Source organism: Buceros rhinoceros, unplaced genomic scaffold, assembly GCF_000710305.1.
Source record: "Buceros rhinoceros silvestris isolate BGI_N320 unplaced genomic scaffold, ASM71030v1 scaffold17867, whole genome shotgun sequence".
Lineage (NCBI taxonomy): Eukaryota > Metazoa > Chordata > Aves > Bucerotiformes > Bucerotidae > Buceros > Buceros rhinoceros.
Window position 1 is genome coordinate 21,199 of NW_010422937.1, and position 6,198 is coordinate 27,396.

Below are 6,198 nucleotides of genomic sequence, written 5' to 3' on the forward strand. Positions count from 1 at the left end.
CAGTTCACTCCTCCTTCAGTTGTGCCGGTACAAATATTTGCAGGCTTGTATTACACAGCAGAGCAGACAATCAATAAACCCCAAATACTTCTTTTCAAATGCTTGTCAATTTTTATATTAAACCACAATCTCAAGATCGACTGCATTGGCATAACTGAAGAGACAGCAAACGGTGGCAGCAGAGCAGCTGCAGGAAGAAGATAACTCCTTCTAACAGTTTGTCACCAAGCTAGTGCTTGTCTGACTGCCCTCAGCCCCGACCCCAAAGGCATGCCTAGCTATTGTGCAGATAACAGAACGGTGGAAGTCTCTTCCAATACGAGATTCGATTCCAGGTGTTTGAGGACTCGTATCTCCTCAGCTGAAGATTATTTTGCCATTAACTAGCTAAGCTCTTTCTTCCAGATAATCTGCTTCTATATTCTCCAACCATTGTTTCCAGTCATCTTCACCACTCACTGGAAACAAAGTTCTTTCCTCTTTTCTTCCATGACGTTTGGGTGACATCAAGGAAAAAGCAGGAGCATGTAAGAAAATCTCCCTTCATCTGTATTCAGGTGCCACATGCTACAGCAGCTACTGGTCCTCAGGAAGAACAGTGACTGCAAAACTCCAGACCCAGGAAGGGCAAGTGGAGCAGGAGCACCTGCAGCCTTCCTTCAGGAGGCCAAGAAGAGACTTTAGTGTCAGTCTTCAGCAGCTCTCTGCTGATCTCAGCAAGCTAGATTTCAGAAACCTGAAATCTCTACCTGGGAAAGCTCTTCACAGGGATATGGTGAAAAGGCTTAATCTTTGGCCGAGCAGTTTATTGATCTTCAGCTGCTATCTGCCTTTGAAGTGGTAGTTCCCCTTCCTTTTTTCTGTTCATTGCCCTCGCATCTCCTTCTCCCAGCCTCGTGGTACCCTCCTCTTCCTCTTAGCAATTCTGTTGCTCATTTGACCTCCCTGTAATTTGATTCAGCTCCCTAAAATGAAGCAGGAAACAAACTCAATCCAGCTTTTAATATGTTTGCTATTTTATAGGTTAAGAGCTTAAGCAGCTCACTGAAAGGTCAGACGAGCATCAGAGTTGCAGCATGATAAGCCATAAAACTACTCCTTCTTTGTCAGCAAGTTGTTCAATTAGCTTTGCCCATCTGAAACTTCACCTTCAGAAACAAAGAAGTCAGTGATACTGAGACTTCACAAACAGAATCGGGCAGATATTTGTCTGAACAACTTCAACATAATAGCTTACATTAGCAAATACACAAGCAATTAAAATAAGATGTGGATGTTGCCTGCTGGCTTTCATTATAAAAACATAGCTCTAGCTAAAGCTATGTCAATAGCACCTTGGGGATGGCAGTGGGAAAGACCATGTTCTGAAACACTTAATGAGACACGATGCTGAAGCAAGGAGGCTTCAGGGCTGTGGGAACCTGCAGTTAGAAGCAGAGAATGCACGGAATAAGGAAACACACTCAGAGGGGACAGACAAGAAGACTGAACAGGGGCTTCAGTGGGGAAAACGTAAGAAGCATGGTGGGGGCAAATCCACTAAAGAAAACGAAGAAACACGGATTATAAAACTCAGCCAAGAAATACAAGTGACTTCCTGGGGTATCCCCAGGTAAATGCAGGAATGTTACACTTGGTTGTCAGTGCGCTGCAAAGGATTTGATGGCTCTGATAAGTCACCTGCTGTTTCAGACACAGGGTGGGGATAAAAGAGTCACATTACTCTGGAAGAGTCCAGACACAAAAGAAAGCTACACTGCTTAAACTTGTACTCAAGGATCCTCTGCTGGATTTTATTATTTGACAACATTTTATCACATGCCTCTTCTACAATCCTATATATTTACAGTTCAGATATATTTACACACCCTACAGTCCATATATATTTACACCCCCCAAAATCTATAAGTAAAAACTCCAAACCTGCAAAGCAAGTTTGTTTGCACTTCCTTAATCTTTTTCTAATAAATATTTGAGTAATCTCTTGCTGCAAGTTGGAGATTCTGTCTTCCTGGATTTAACAAAACATGATTTCATCTGTTGATGCTGCTTCCCACTGCAGACAATACTGCAAACTTGCTTCATGAAAACAAATGTTTCTAACTTCCAGTAAGTCAGCGACAAGAAGAGACTTGCTGGTATGAAGACAGGCATAAAATCAGATAAATAATATACGTGCTACTGTGTGACACTGATGTATTAATTTCCACCTATTTATGTTCCATACACACTGAAGCAGAAATCTAGGGAGAGGAAAAGAAGAAAGTCTGTAATATTGTGTGGTCTATCTGTTTTCCCCTCTACTAGAAACAAATAATTAGCAGTTATCCTGATACAGACTAGATAATCTCTTAGAACTCAGAGGCTACTTTTCACAGTCAGATCATACCCATAGTTTCTCCAATTGACACTCAAAACAGCTCTTCCTGACTAGCAGCAAACTACAAAATGTCAGAGTAACTCCACAAAGCTCCACTTGTCCTTCTCATTCTTATTTACAAACAAGCAGCAGCTAAGGGTGCAATTTCACCTTATTCTTAGTCCGATCTCTAACTAGGGATTGCTCCTGCAAGGCACAGTCCATGTCTCCGCTCCCGCTACGGAAGGCCTCCTTGCTGTCAGATCAGTAAACTGATCCGGCTGACCATGGGATTGCACAACTACTGGATGTAAAGGAGAGGGCAGGAACGTGCTCTGGCTGTGAGCTTTCACGATTCTTCTTGAAAGAGTCCATGAAGATTAAAATACAGTTTGATAAAATATTGGCCCCGGCCTCAATGCCTTAATTGAAAAGCATGTAACTCATCAGCCAAATTGCTGTAAATGAAATCAGGAGACTAAAAAGTTTAAGAGTACCTTTCCCTAAGGAGTTCTTCAGTTTTCATTCTCTTGAGTTTTGTAACATTGCCTTTAAACTTAAGATAGCCATACAATTCAAACACCTATGAAAACCCCATCCCCAGCAATATTTCATATGATTTTTGGTAAGAGATGCATGAAATCAGTGATTTGAAGAAGGGAAGACAAACACCAAACATGTACTCTTTCTGCAGGTTGACTCTGTTGTTATACTGGTAATTCAGAGATACGCTTACCAAACTGAGCGATATTCAGTCATCTGCTTTGCTGTGTGAGCCACTTTTTCCTTGTTTAACTGGCGCAATTCAGAGTTAAACCGCATCTACATACTGTTTTTAATTTTGCTGATATAGTGAAAATGAAAATCCCTAATTGTGGGCATATTTTTATTAATATAAAGCTGGTTTTTTTACAGGCATAGCATATATTAGATGGGAAGAGGAGCCAAATATACCCATAAAAAGTACTTTTCTATCAACAGAATTGTATCTACCCTAAGGTTTCTAAAAGAAAACAAGAGAAGGGGAAAAAAGTCATGCACTTAATCTGAAACATGCAGAACTAACATAAAAGCTGAGCCTAAAAAAATTGCCAAGTGAAAGATTTATGATTCAGGGAATACAGGTATCTTCCATCCACTGAAGGGATCCAAAGAAGATGCCACCCAGCTATGATTGATTATGGGCAAGATACCAGGAAGACGATACAGGGTACTGTAAAAGGGGAAAGACAACAGCAATTTTACATGAACTTTACTTAAGAGACTTACAAGGTGATGAATAGCACATAGAAGATTTTCAGCTAATTCAAAGTATACATGTGTCTGGAGGCAGGCAACATCTCACAGACTTTAAAAATATTTTTAAAATCCTCCTCTAGGAAAGAGAACACCAATTTCTTTTTTCTATTTATTCCTCAAAAAAATTTATGGGAAAGGAGCTGGTCCTATTCGTACTGAACTTCCAGGGAATTTGGCCACCGACCTCTACAGCTGAAGGACTGTACTCAGCATTATGTCCTAGCACAAAATAAACGAATTCCTTTCGGGTGTGACAGGTAGATTAAATCATGGCAAACAATGATTAGATATCACAGTAGATCTACTGCGTTTCTTTTCCATGTTTCTTAATTGACTTTAAAAGGATTGTTGCGAGGCATATTTACTGTACCAAGTACACTCTTTAAAAAAAATTCTCCGAAGATACTCACAAAACGTATTCAGACCAGAATGCCAAATAATTCAGCCCAAAGTAGCTCTAACGTTTTGCAGCTGGACATCAGCTCACTGGGACTACCGGTAAATTCCTAGTTACAGTGTACTGTGACGTCAGGCTTGGTGCTAGCCTAGGCACGACCACAGGGTGCAGGGGGGGAGGGCCGGGACACTCACAGCCCACCGTGTAAGAACTGTCCTTGCACTAACCCAAACTTACCAAAGAGATTACCGAGAATTAATTGCAACCTAAAGATTACTCACGCTGTTAAGTGCTGCTGTAGGCTAAACCATGCATTAGGAGATAAATGCTCCGAGACAAAATAAAGGAAAAATATTTCTTCTTTTCCTGAAGACAATTTAATTGTATACAAATTACTATGAAAGGACAAGCTTCACAACATCTTTTTAAAATTATTTGGCCAAAGGCTTTCAAGCCTTTTCATCACAGATTGTATGGAAAGATCTTATGCAAGAAAGGTGTGGTGTTTCACTAAATCTCAGGGAGAAAAGCCCCTCAACAATCAGGTGATTTTGAAAACTCTGTTATTTCTGATGGGCTGTAAGACTGCTGAACTGATGGTGGTAGTGGTGGAGGTAGAATGAGTTTAGTAAGTTAGAAGAGTTGCTCAACACTTCTTGTTCATAAAATATACCTGAACTATGCTAGAACAACAAAATACGTAAAGTAGCCAATAGGCATAGACGACAGATGTGGGTTTTTTATTATTTCATTGTTGAATGAAACAAAGTGCAAGAAAACTGCTGTCTTTATTATCATTAAGGAAAAACTATTAGAGTGCAGAGACTAATATCAAATCTAATCCATAAATACTTGGGGAAAGCAACTCCCTGTGCACAGACTATCCACTCTAAAGCAGAACAGACTGCTGTCTTTCCACTTGCAAAAAATGCTTTTGCTGCCTCTAAAGATTTTTTTTTTTCCTTCCCTTCCCAGGATCTCAGATCATTAAATGTAGCAGAGTTCATTATGAAACAGCTCACTTGCTCGGAAGTTGAGAATTTCTTTTAATGAGAGCTGGAAACAGCTGCAAGTGTTAAATGTGTGACTCACAGCATAGTACCTCCCAGTGCAGTACAAATCATACAGTGATCACAGCCCAGCTTCCTCTCCCCAGCTCCTCCTTCCTCACCCTGTAAGTCTACACTTGTTTATAGACTGTATTTAACACGATTTTGCTGATAAAGCAAACTTTCAGAACCTTGAAAGGTTATATAATGGGAAATTACTTGATGTTTTTTATGGCAACTGCTTCACAGCTAATGAAGTTCAAAAAGAAACAACCTCAAATGCAGTATGAAAGCTCAGGTCTTTCTGTACAGTTGCCCTTTTAAACCCAAGTGTTGGCACGCCTCTCACTAGTTTTGAGGAGAGCAGAGCCATTACCACGAAGATGATCAGAGCACCAACAACTTAATTATCGGTGTTCTCCCAGCATCACACACACAAAACCCTTATCTTAACGGTATCAAGCTTCTAGCTATTTGGAGGGTTCTCAGTCCGAGAGGTGTGTTGAATTTGAGTCAGCTGACAAAGTATCACTCTGCCACTTGGAACCTACACAGCAGGAAAAGGAAGCGTAAACGTTCATGCGTATCACACGTGTGTACAATTAAATGACAGTGCAGAGAGGACTTCAGGCACTTCTTACAAGCTATTGCCTCTTTTTATGTTAGAGTGCTAATAAGTACTAAAGGATAAGTTACCTTAGCCTTAAAAAAGCACCCAACTCATTGTGACTTCAACTCTGTTTTGGATCACAGGGCAACGTTGAAATTACTGGAGCAGCAAGAGCACCCCTGAGAGCAACCGACACGGTCACTCACTCTCTGTTCCGATCCTCAGGGGTTACCTTGGCTCCAGCAGGCTCAGGGGAGCTCGCGGCTGAAGAAACACCCATTACGTCCTGGTCTGGCACACAACATTGTAGCTGAATGCTCCACAGTTTGTGGTTTGTAGCAACTCCCTTCCAGCCCCTACTGAAAACGTGCAAATGCCAGTTCTTCGAACGTTCACAATCCAGTCAGGTTGGGTGGATTTTCTACAGGTAGAGTAAGACCAAATGTTCTTATGAGATTACAACTGCAGAGCACACGGGTAATAA